Here is a 12,947-nt window from a genome sequence, read left to right on the forward strand (position 1 = left end):
CTACAGCTTCTGGCCTGCTGCACTTGTCAGGGCAGTAAGGGCTGGATCTGCAAAACAGGCCCTTGGAGGCCAGCTCCTGGGGAGCTTAAACAAGCTGCACCACAAACTTTCAGCTCTACAAGATAGCAAAGCCCTCTGGATCAGAGTTCAGACCAGCAGTTATCTTCCCCTACTCCTCAAGAAGTATACACTCTGATTTAAGCTACAAGATGTTCAGGGTTCATAAGGGTTTGCATTCAGTTGCAGTGATTAATGTGCATTGCTGCTGAAGAGCATGGAGGACCACTGGCAAAGGAGATGCTTTCCTTATACCTTCTTAAAGAAAAGATGATTTCTCACTGCGTTGGTTTAGTAACCAAATTATGATAATAGCACTAAAATAACAGTAGTAATGATAACAATAATTAAGTAAAATGTTTCTAGAGGGCAAAATTCTCAGCAGAGATTCAGACATCACAGTATTGGCAAAGTCTGCACATTCGGTACAACTCTAATGTTTTTCTCTTTGCACTTATCTTGCTTTTACAATATAGCCACTTAGAACAGATCAGGGCCTTTCTGAAGGAAGTGAGTGAATATTTACAAGACAGCTAGTTACATAATATTCAACAACCTGACCAAGTTATGAAATGTATCAATATGTTTTGTTTCTTGTTTAGAAGAACTTACTCCTTTGCCACAAAAAGAAATCCTTTAAAAGTGTAGAGTACCACAGCTGGGAATTCACTGAGGTAGCTCTTCTGGCTTTGGGGAAGGCAAATGTCTTGCGAAATTAAGCAAACAGTGTCCTGTCTGGCTAATTTAGGAGTGGTGGTGATAGGCTCTTAAAGAATTCCTGTGCAGCTCCATTTTTCTACAAGAATGTTACCCATGATATGGGAGAGTCGGGGATACGTGAGAAAGTATGAGATATGGGGAGAAGAAAAGTAATTCAGTGTTTTATGAAAATACCTGAAAGATGCTATCCCCTCCACAGAAAAACAAAATCCTGAAATTCCACTTACACAAAAGCGTCCAATTAATAAGTTTTGTTTCTATTAAGATGACCCTGTATCCATGAGGCTGAACTGTCTGGTGGGGACTTCATTTACTTCCTCCTAGAGAGAATATGAAAAGTACAGACATGTGGTAACATGCTTGCTATACCTTTCGTTAACAATTTCAATTGCTTGGAAAACTCTGTTCCAGCTGGCTAAGACAGATAGGCTTGGGAATCAAATAGCTTGTATAGTCCCTCCCTTTTTAATTGATATGTGAAGAAAGACCGTATAGAAATTATTTTTGCATACTGAAGAAGAAGGCGTCACAAAATTTGCTTTGCTGACATAATACCAAATCTGTAATGTTACTTGTTACCTTTTCTTGGTTTTCACCAGAGCAACTATCTTATCTCATCTCTCATTGGCAAACGATGCAGGAACTCCCTAGCAGCAGCTTTGCTTGCTTCTGGGAAGTACCTACTGCACTTATTTTGAATTTGGCTGATTTCATCAGGCTCTTTAGAAAACCAAGGCAGCCAGCAACACAAAGAACCAGAGAAGGACATACTGGTTTTGAAATTCACTGCTCCTGCAAGCAGATGCTGTTGCACTTCAGACTTACTGACAATACATCATTGATTTCCAGAGCAAGGCTGGAACCCATTTATATCACAATGCTTCATACATATGTCATACATAGATTCCTTGATGCAGGAGGAAATATTCCTGGAGAAGGATGTTGGGGGTTTTGTGTATGGATTGGGCTGGTCAAAAGGAATTCACACACTGTTGATTCTGGTAACAGACGAAAGAATAGGTGGATATATCCATTTGGAAAAAATTCTAACATAATCTTGGAATTCCTTTTTCTTCTTCCTCCTTTTTTTTTTAATCTCATTTTTTTTGGGTAAGAAATATGCAGGAAATGACACCTAACTTTTTACTACAACTGGTTCTGCCAGTTCTGTGAAAACATGCCTCTTAGAAGATGATTAAGGATTCAAATTAGGTCAGCCAGAATGAACTCACAGGCCTGTATATGTCAGCTGAAAGGTGGAGTATTCCCTCATAGAGACTTAAAAACACCCCAAAACTAACTTCTCACAGGTCTCTGAAACCTCTGTATCCCTTGCAAAACTGGATGTTTTATTTTGGACAAGGGAGCAGCAACATGAGAGTGGCATTATGATAAAAAATAATTAAGAAATTAAAAACATCTATATTGATCTGGAAAACAAATGTTTTATAGATACTGTTTAAATCAGGCAAGTTTTACCACTACAGTTAGTGTATTTTACCTCATAAGGATCTCTGATAGCTTTGCACCAAGGGAGCTGAGGAATAATATTTCGTAGAGATGCATTCATAGAGAAGACTCCCCTTGAAGAATTGGCCATATATGCCACAAGGCAAGAGAAGACCCTGAAATAGAAGGCAGAACCCTGACAGTCAGTTCTCTGTGCAGCTCAATAGGCAAATAAGTACAGAAATACCCCCAAACATGCCAGTCATGCTCAATAAATACATGCTGTAGCTCTGTAAAAGGTTGTCAGTGACATTTCTAAGGCAACAGTGAAGAGCATTTTAGCTTTTGTAATAAAAACCATGGGATGACTTGCTAGAAAACAAAGCTTTAAGTTCTTCTAAAATGATTGTAATGATTTTCCTCTTCAGACCTAATATATCCTTTTGTCCGGTTTGTCATTCAAGATGTTTGTGAACTCCTTAAGGGTAAAATTATTTATAGTACAGTCTTCTGCACCTGCTGTGATCTATAATCCAAGGGTCTACTCAGATACCACACCAAATGCTAAGAAGCTCATGACCTAACTCATGACCTAAGATCTTAAAATAGGTCTGAGAAGGTCTTTTTTATTTTGTGTCTGCAAGACTCCTTTCACCCTAATTGCACTGCTGTTATTCACTATTTTTCAGCTGAACAAACAGGTCCCCCAAGGTTTTGTATTGTTTCTTTTTGAAATCAATTTGCTTTAGCTGATACTTGTGAAATACTAACGCAATTTTCTGGAAAAAAGAACAAAACCCAAAACAATAATTAAAAAAATGTAATGGAAAGAGATAATATTTTTAAAGCTTTTTATAGCTTCACAGAGTTTTAGGACAAAAAAAACCCATAAATAGATAATTTAGAACTGTTTGATTGTACTTAAACATTGTTGGATTTATGCTCCACTCAGTGAAGTTTCTCTTGAAGTCTCTTAGCTGAATTTGACTACAGTAATTGGTGTTTTAAAAAAGGACTCCTGCAAAAAAACATCCAGTCCACTTTGATTTAAAGCCTGATATTGTGAAAGAGAAAAGAATCACAAAGAGGGCAAGTAACAGGGAAGGACAAGTAATAAGTAATGTGGGAGAAAGCAAAATGAAAGCCTAAAAGAAACAGTACCTAAACACCAAAGTGAAAAGAACTGTGAATCAAAAACCAAAAAGGAAGTGACACCTGGTGAGAGTCCGGTCATAACCTTACACTGGTGCAGAAACTGCATTGCTTTGTTGATTTCCTCTTATCTACACTGTAGCAAATTATATCAGTAACAGTTCTGCTGAATGCAAGGTGAGAAAAAAGTTTCTATAAAGACCAAGTATTCTGGACAATAAGAAGGCCTATACCTCCAAAAGGCAGATTCATCCTTGTTATGCAGTTCATTTGCCAATGCTTTGAACTGTATGTATGTAAAATACATTGTTGTTGTAATGTCTACTGCTGCATCTACATGATTACAAACTGTACTGAAGTACTGTTCTGTAGTCTTGTTGGGGATTCTCTTTTTTTTTCCTGGCAGATACCCCTCAGCATTAATACAGGCTGGGGGATGAAGAAAATGAGAGTAGTCCTGTGAAGAAGAACTTGGGGGTACTGGTGGATGTAAAGCTGAACATGATACAGCAGTGTGTACTCACAGCCCAGAACACCAACTGTATCCTGGGCTGTGTCCAAAGCAATGTGTGCAGCAGATTAGATTGAAAGAGGTGATTCTGTCCCTCTGCTCTGGTGAGACCCTACCTGCAGTGCTGAGTCTTGCAAGAAAAGACATGGAACTGTTGGAGTGTGCCTTAAGGAGGGCCATGAAGATAATCAGAGGACTGGAGCACTCCTCCTGTGAAGAAAGGCTGAGAGAGTTGGGGTTGCTTGGCTTGGAGAAGACAAGGCTCCAGGGATATGTTATTGTGGCCTTTCGGTACTTAAAAGGGGGCCTGTAAGAAGACAGGGACAAATTTAGTAGGTCTTGGTGCAACAGGATGAGGAGTGATGGTTCTAAACTAAAAGAGAAAATATTCAGACTCAACATAAGGGAGAAACATTTTACACTGAGGGTGGGAAACATTTTACCCTGGCCCAGGTTGCCTAGAGAGAGGTGGTTGGAGCCCCATCCCTGAAAATATTCCACATCAGGATGGGTGAGGCCCTGAGCAACCTGGTCTAGTTGAAGATGTCCTGACTCATTGCAGGGGGGTTTGGACTAGATGACCTTTAAAGGTTCCTCTAACCCAAACTATTCTATGAACAAAGAACAGTTTCTGTGACATACGCTTAACAGATTTATGTTCCTGATCTTATTAGTGCAGCAACATGTGATGACAGCAAGTAACAGAACAGAACATAAATGGAAATAAGGAGATAAGAAACCTAATGATGTTTTTGATGTCCAGTTCTTCATACAACAATACAGAGGAAGATCTAGTAGAGGCATATCAGGGTAGATAGCTATTTCCCTTCTCTTTGCTGCAGCTGAGAAAATGGAAAGTGTTTTAGGAACGTCTCAAAATCATATAGCAGAGTTTGTAGCAAGGAATGTACACAGCAGTAGCAAATCCTACAGCACAGAATGTTAGAAAAGAAAAAGCTGCTGCATTAAGTGAAATAGCAGAAGCTTCTGAGTTGTACATGTGAGTGCTCCTCTCCTGCTAGGAACTGGGTTTTGTTGTGTGGAGGTTTTCAGCTGTCACACAAGACAACATAAATCTGAATTTGGACGGGACACAGGAAAATATGTCCACACTTATGCAGCCTAAATTCAACCTACTTGCCTATGGCTAATGGACAAGGAAATTAGATAGACATCCTCAGAGATTCTTAGCCAAGAAGCACCAGCATGGGGATTTTCTGCTGTCTGAACGTGACTCTGGGAACAGCAAATCTGATAGCAAACAGAGCTATCATTAGGCTCAATCTTCAGCAATTTTTCCACTTTAGTCAAACTTTGTGTATATCTCAAGAAAATAAGCAAGTAATTAAATTGTCAAAATGCATTATATAAGCCTACAAAGTAAAAAGGAAGACAGTAAACTTTCTAATAATCAGATCTGAATATTCACCTTTCTGGTGGGAAGATTCTGAAATTCTAACTGTCTGTGTCTTTAAATGTAAATTTTTGTCAGCATCTAATTCTACCAGGTCTGGCTAAAGTTTTTTTTGTTCCTATCAAGATTACACCCACTGTGGTAAAACACAAACAAACATCCATTAAAAAAAAACCCTCTGCTGAAACCTAAGAAGTTTTATTCTGTGTTCTGTTCTGAGTTTTTTTGTTTGTTTATTTGTTTTATTTATTTATGGCAAGAGAGAGAGAGGGAAGAAAGATGCATTTAGCCTTATTTTATAAGCAATCATTCATCCTGTAGCAAAACAAGTAAGACTTTGCCCTGTTGACTTCAGGATGTGTATTTGTACAGCCTGGAACTTGCTGCCACAGCAAGGGAACTGTGAAAATGTTTAGTCTCAGGTCAGGAAATAATAGTGTAGCCCAGGTGCTTACTTCGTCCTTCCAACATCTATCTCCATGTATCAGCCACAGCCCTAGCTTGTTCTATCCTCCCTGATAGCAAACATGCATTTTGTATCACTGAGATCTTTGAGCTGGTAACTTGACATGTTATTAACATGCCACATGAGATTCTACTACAGTAAACATAATAAATCCAATCCACTGGACTAACAAATACATGCTCATCTGTCCTCTCATTAGCTCCCTATGCTTTTTCTTTGTAACTCTGGAAACCTTTCACCCTTTACTTGGCAGTTAATGCTTTTCTAGTTAAAAACTGACCTGATGTTCCTATTAGTCTGAAGCTATTTTTGCTATGGAAAACTATCTGGTCAGAATTAATGAGTCTATATAATTTAGATTTATACACTCCCTCTTGCCCCAGTGAAACAGCAAAAATAATTGCCAGATCATTGTAATTGAATTGATTTGAATGTAGTTCCTCAAACTTTAGAAGACATACTTTTAAGTCTCAGTGTAAGAACCAGATACATATGGATGCTGGTTACAAGACTGCCATGGATTGCCTTTGGATAATAGCTGTATTTCAAATTTCCATATGACATTTACTGAGCAGCACACTGTTTTGAAGTCTGTCTAGAACCTGGTGTGTGTCACACGTCTTCCAGCTAGTCACTGACACTGTAACAACAGCATAACAGTAGTTGCAGGTGCCAACATTAAAAGTGACTGAAGTAGTAATCCTCTGCATGTCAGCATGTTTAACATCCATCTCAACCATCCCATGGTCTGTATGAATTGTTAATAAAGTAGAATTGAAAACTTGCACTGAAATGCTACAGCTGGTTCAGAGGCTAGGAGCCAGCCAGAAACAAAAAGTTTCATTAGAAGCTATTTTAACATTCATCTGTCTACAGGGAAAACAAGTTTAACAAACAATTGGACTTTTACTAGAGCCCTCTGCCAGAATGACACTTCAAAGTTCATGGCTAAAGTTAACATTTCACATAGAATCAACTGCACTTTTACAGTGCAGCCAGTAGTGAGCTTAACCAGAGGCTGGACTCCCTTGTGGCCTTTTAACAAAAGTTTTACTCTGTTGATTACAGTTTCACTTCAGCTGTTGCTGAGAAAGGATGATGACTTTCAGCAGACATCATGACTTTACATTCTACTTCCAACACCAGCATATCAAACACAAATACTGGTGAAGCTGAAGGCTGCTCACAGCTTTTCTTCTTTAACCTGCAGCTCTAGAGTAAAGGCTTAAAAAAATAACTGCTGAAAATTAGCGAGAGATAGATATTCTGGACTCATTCATTCATGTTACAGAGATGAGTGTGACTACACATCCTAACTTATTTCATCACTGATGGAACGAGGTTCTGCATGCCAACAGTTACTCCTTCTACAGACCTTGTTGAAAACTGACAACTGCTACAAGTATAAGCTGTGTAAAACAAAGGCAGCTTTTGGATCCCTCAACTTCTGCATAAGCAGCTTTTAGTTTTTACTGCTGCCCTTGACAGCTTGAATGGTTTTCAAGGCAAGATCCAGCCAGCATTCAGTCACCCACTGCTGCGTTTATTACTAAAATAGGTAACAGCAGCTATGTAACATGGGCACACTGATGCCAAGTAAACACTAAGAAAAAAACGAGCAAGTTTTAGAACATTTTAGTAATATATTTGAATTTGAGTGTATAACAGGTACATTATATTTTTCTGGTTGGTTCACTGAAATAAACCCTGGTTTAGAAGTTTGGGTTCATGCTGAGCAGCTAAACCTTAAGTTGGATTAGAGAAGCAATTCACCATGCTTTTCTCAGGGCTGTCACACACAGAGAAATGTTTCACACAGTATTTTCCTTGCCAAAACAGAGCATTGACTTCTTTCTGGTTTTCTCCAAAATGCCAGTCAGAACAGTACCTTGTGAACATCACACACGAGCCCTTCCTGTTCACACTAAGTAATTCACAAATTACATTATTGTAGTGCAAGATACAGGTGCCTGTTTCTGTAATACTCCAGGGTATAAATGCATTTCCTGAACTCAAGGCAGTGATGTGTTTCAAACTTACTTGTATTATTGTTATTTATTTTTTCCCTTCCCACAGCATCCCTTATTACCCAGTTCACTTTGCAGACCCTTTGGGCATGTATGTATCCTATAATGAGCACCTTGCACAAATCCCCAAGCAAGTGTTAAACAAGTTAGTGTCAGAACTGAAAGGAGTCGAGCTGCACTAATACACAACTCTACACAGGCTAACTGGCACTTAGAGCACTGCCAAGACCAAACTTTGTGTAGTATCTCTGTGTGATATTATGCTGCCCATTGTAGAATCAGCAGCTTGCTTGGAGCTAAAGCTGGGATTCCTAATACGGGGCTCTTCTCTGCAGAGCAGGCCTGAGTTCCTTTCCCTAATGAATCAGGTTTTCTGCAGGACCTTCTTTACTCTGCAAAATGCAACCTCAAGGGTACAGTAAAGATACCTACTTCTGGCTGTTGAGGTCTCTACAGACAGACAATATAATATACTCCTGCACCATATGTTAAAAATAAAAATAATAAAAGTTAACTTGGTCTGAAATTGTATGCATGAGGTATTTCATCTAAGTGAAACATATATTTTAAACTAAACCCAACAGCATCCTTCTGCTTCAAATTGGAGGTAAATTAGTTCTTATTATTAGGGTAAGAGGTTGGTGTTAAGAATAAGCTCTTGATATTTATTTTTTTCAATGTTGTTGTAGGAATTTAAATTTCACTCCTTCCTGGCATGCAATTTACTTTGTTTAACAAGGGTTTTGAAAGCATGAAGACCTTAATGTCTCAAGATTTCTGAGAAAATGTTTGGGGGAGAATGTTTTTCTCCCTAAATAAATTTTTTATTTGATAAATGACAATGCTAAGCAACATAAGAGCCTTGAATTTTGTCCTTTGCATTTAAGTATGGCAAACAAAGGACAAATGTAAGTGTTTTTATGGATTTGATTCTAAAATCTTAATTGAAAGAGAAATTTTACAAAAGCTCATGTAACACTGCAGGGATCAGAAGGAACTCTTTTCTAAGTCATAGCTTGTCACTGATTCCCATTTGGTGCCCTTGCCACAGCATTTCCCTGCTTTGTATCTCCAGTTTTGAGTCTGTATACTGTAAAGAAGTTTGAAATGAGTTAAAAATTGCTATTTGTGAAGCACTGTGAGAACTGTACACAAACTAAGTATACTGGCATTTTCTGCTACACTACTTCTTAAGGACATATCCTAAATAGCTTTAGCATTCTATACAGCACATCTTATCATCAGTCAGTATCAAAGGGAGAGAAAATTTTACTAAAAAAATAAAACCAGCAACATGAACTTTCACTAACACTGTTGAAACTAGAAACCACATGGAATCACACTGGTTCCTTTACCAGAGCCTTCAAGGTAATTCAGCTTGTGACAAGAGGTTTAGACTAACAAGGCATTAGACTATGAGGTCAGACTCTGTCCAGCTTTGCCACAGAGTGAGAAATCTCTGACAGTGCAAACACACTCACTGTGGACTCAGTGAAACAGGGATTACAGTACTGGAGCGCTGTCTTATGAGTAAAGGCTGAGAGACCTGGGGATTTTTAGTCTGGAGAGGAGAAGACAGAGGGGATCTAATAAATGTATATAAATAGATGAGGTCTGGGTGTCAAGAAGGAAGGGACAGCCTCTTCTCACTTGCTCCTTGTGATAGGACAAGGGGCAATGCATGTAAACTACAGTGCAGGGAGTTTCACCTCAACATGAGGAAGAAATTCTTTACTGTAAGGGTCACAGATCACTGGAAGAAGCTCCCCAGAGCCAGTGTGGAGTCTCCTTCTCTGGAGATTTTCAAGACCTGTCTGGATGCATTCCTGTGTGACCTGCACTAGATTGTATCATCGTGCTCTGGCAGTGGGGTAGGGCTTGAAGATCCCCAGAGGCCCCTTTCAATCCATAACATTTTGTGATCCTGTACTCTCTTACTGCTCCTCCTCTTTTATGGTTCAAATATGAGAACTTATTCATCAGAGCATTTGTTTTCTCATATCTTAGGGCAACAAAACCCCATTTTACACCAGACAGCATAACAGCAATAAGTAGTACTGTAAATTCACAAGCAATATAAGAACCAAAACTCAGAGCTAGAATAGTGGATTCTTTGTTATCTCATAGCACATTTTTTGTTTGAACTTACAAAAAAATCTCAGGGTTTATGTTGCTCAGTACTGGAATTCAGCACAGAACCTACACTGCTTATTTTTAAAGCAAAACTAGACATTTGTGATAAAAACAAAAATTAACAACTCACTGAGTGATCTTCCCTGGTAGCCAAGAATTTTGTAGCTCACAAAATTTTGAGTTAACCCTTCATTTGGTTGTGGTTTGGTTTTGGGTGTGGTTTTTTTTTTTTTTTAATTCACAAGTAAGAAAAATTCCTAATTTCCTGGTTAGATTATTTTCTGCTACTTCTTTATTCACAATAAGTTATTTACTCCAGAAACAGCTGAAAACCAACCTGTTGGAAGACAGTTATGGTGACTGGGGAACGATGATGACTTTCAGGACATCATGGGATGCTTAATTTATATTCCAAATAGGCAGAGGAAGCATTCACTGAAGAGAGAATATACTACCAAGGTTTAATTTTCCATTAGTTCCCAGAAAACCCTCAGCTAAAAGCCAGTAGGGGGATTAATAACCTAATAACCAGTTAGGGGATTTTGCAAACATCTCATCGAGCAAAAGAGAAAAATGAAGATGAATAAATCTACGACTAAACTTTTATCCATCTCTGTCATAGACTGTGATAAAGTGCAAAAACAGAACAGCACACAAGAAGGGCAGAATGGGGGCAAGGTAGAAAGCAGGGACCTGAGGCCCCTGTTAGCTCCCTAAGTATTCCCTCTGAAACCAGAACTATGTTAGGAATCTCTACCTTCAACAATACAAAGTGTTTTTCTTATTTAAAAGTGGCCAAATGGATTAAATTAAAATGAAAAAAAAAAAATCTGGACTGCATCTTTTAATGCTAAGTTTCTGCCTAGAACAAACATTTGTGGTTGCAATCCCCTAAAACCAGCACAGAAATACTGACAGCTGAAATAGTTATTCATACCGGTCCTTTACTTCCACAAAGCTGCTACGGTCTTGTAGTTAAATATCATGCCCAAATAGAAATAACTAAATAAATCACCACTCCATTAATTTTCAAGAAAAAGGTTCAGTATCTGTTAACACTGACATAGGAGGTCTCAGGCCACAGACCCCCAAGCAGTAGACTGCAAAATCACAGGGCTGCGTGAAACCTGTTTGGGTTCAGGGACATTGGTGTCACAGAGACATCCCTTTCCATCCCTTGGAAGTAGCTGCTCCAAGTGGAGAAGGGCCCTTGCTGCTCTATTTCTGCCTTTGAAAATCTGCACATGATCTAACTCAGCATCCTGTATTTACAGGTGTCAACTACATCTCCCACAGAAGCTTGTGGCATATGAATTAGCAAAAAATACTGCAGAAAACAACAGTTCAGCAGAATAAAGGACCTAAAGTAACTGCATGTTTCCAATTTGAAAAACCCAGTGTAAATGCATTTTAGCCTTTAGCTGCTGGGGCCAGATGACATTTAATTAATAGGAGGGAGTTCTTAAAGGTTGCTGGCAGTTCCCCAAAGAATAGCTGATTCAGAGTAATTTTCAGATGAGGTTTTGGTGCATTGCTTTAACATAAACAACTTACCTACTATGTTGCCATTTAACTACACTGACTGGCAAAATGAGGTATTTGTCTAATTATTATAGGTGGCTTAAGGTTGGAAACAGGAAAATGATTGTACAGTGTTAAAGCTGTCATGTAGGCAGGTTTAATAAAACAATGTGGAGGGCCACAAGGGTTTTGTTCTTTCATATTAACTAATTTCAAAGCACACCCAAGGAGTAAGGGACACAGAGCTCACAAGGAGGAACAGCATCAGTGTCCATTAGTAATGCAGATAGGGTTTTCCAGATTTCAGGCTAAGCCAACACAAAAAAGAAGGAGCAGAATGGAGTAGGCAGGCAACAAAGGTAGATATTAAATGGAAACCATCTGGGTTGCTAATGGATATTTTGACCAAACCACACTAAACAGTTTCCAGCAGAAACTTGGTAAGTTGATTTTTCTTACAACGGAAGCTACAGATGACACTGTGAAGGATAAAGATCCAGTATCACAGATATGACAATTCCTGATTCTAGAGTACAATAGAATATGCATCATTTTAACTTGTCAGTGCTAACACAGAGCAGTTAGCATAAAACAAAAGCAAAGCAAGCATTAAGCAACCCTCTCTTGATGGAATTGTAATTGATTATTTTTATAAAGAAGTTTACCACAGAAGAATGCAATTGGAATGTGAAAGGTCTGCAGGCATGAATATCCACATCACTACAATGTAAAACCATTTTCTTTTTGGTTTTCACTGTTATTTTAATATTCTACGATAACATGAAAGATCTTTACTGGATTTTTTTTTCTTCACTCTGCTGCACCTTCAACCTGTGTTAGTGACTTCACTTCTAGTGAGCAAGTGGGCAAAATCAAAGCTAAGGATAGAGACTGGTGAGGGAACTAGATGAAAGAAAGGAAAGACATCTCCTGGGAAGAAAAGCATGGGTGAAAGAAACCTACGTGTTTAGAAAGGAAACTAACAACAATTAGGCTATGTAAAAATAATAAACGGTAAAGGAAAGAAGACAGTTAGGATTTTTTTTGGGGGGGCTACTCTCATGCTAAAATAAAAATGAGACATTAAGTAAGGAGCTAGAAGACTGACATTCTAAAATTGATCAAAATAAAACTTGCATAAAACATGGTTAACACACGGAACTTACTGCTGCAGATAAGATTGGAGCTAATGTTTCAGCAGATACAGGTTAGGAACAGTTATGAAATCATCAGGAATCCAAACACCATGGGAATTCTGCACAGAGCAGAGTTTTTAGCCCTTCATGCTGCTCCTTCCCCCTCTCCAAAGGAAAAAAAATGAAACCAAAGACTTAAACTGAATTTAAAGGCCCATACTTTAGAGAGCAGAATAGGCAATTATAAAGAAATCTAAACCACAGTTGGGTTATTTCAGAATTGTACTTTACAGATTTTGGGTATTCCCTTTGAAACATCTGGATCTGGCCCTACAGACAGACTTCTGGACTACATTCCTCT

At 38.5% G+C, this 12,947-nt stretch overlaps 1 long non-coding RNA gene across 1 annotated transcript in view; it reads right to left on the reverse strand.

The window, feature by feature from the left end:
• Positions 1 to 160: 160 nt before the first annotated feature.
• Positions 161 to 12,947, reverse strand: part of LOC135182873 (uncharacterized) — a 51,468-nt gene continuing 38,681 nt past the window's right edge. The window contains exons 3-4 of the long non-coding RNA XR_010305327.1: positions 2,279 to 2,402; positions 161 to 1,097 (exon numbers count right to left, since the gene is read on the reverse strand). This is a non-coding gene — a long non-coding RNA (uncharacterized LOC135182873). The remainder of the gene's footprint in view (positions 1,098 to 2,278; positions 2,403 to 12,947) is intronic.

Source organism: Pogoniulus pusillus, chromosome 17, assembly GCF_015220805.1.
Source record: "Pogoniulus pusillus isolate bPogPus1 chromosome 17, bPogPus1.pri, whole genome shotgun sequence".
In the NCBI taxonomy this organism is placed as follows: Eukaryota; Metazoa; Chordata; class Aves; order Piciformes; family Lybiidae; genus Pogoniulus; species Pogoniulus pusillus.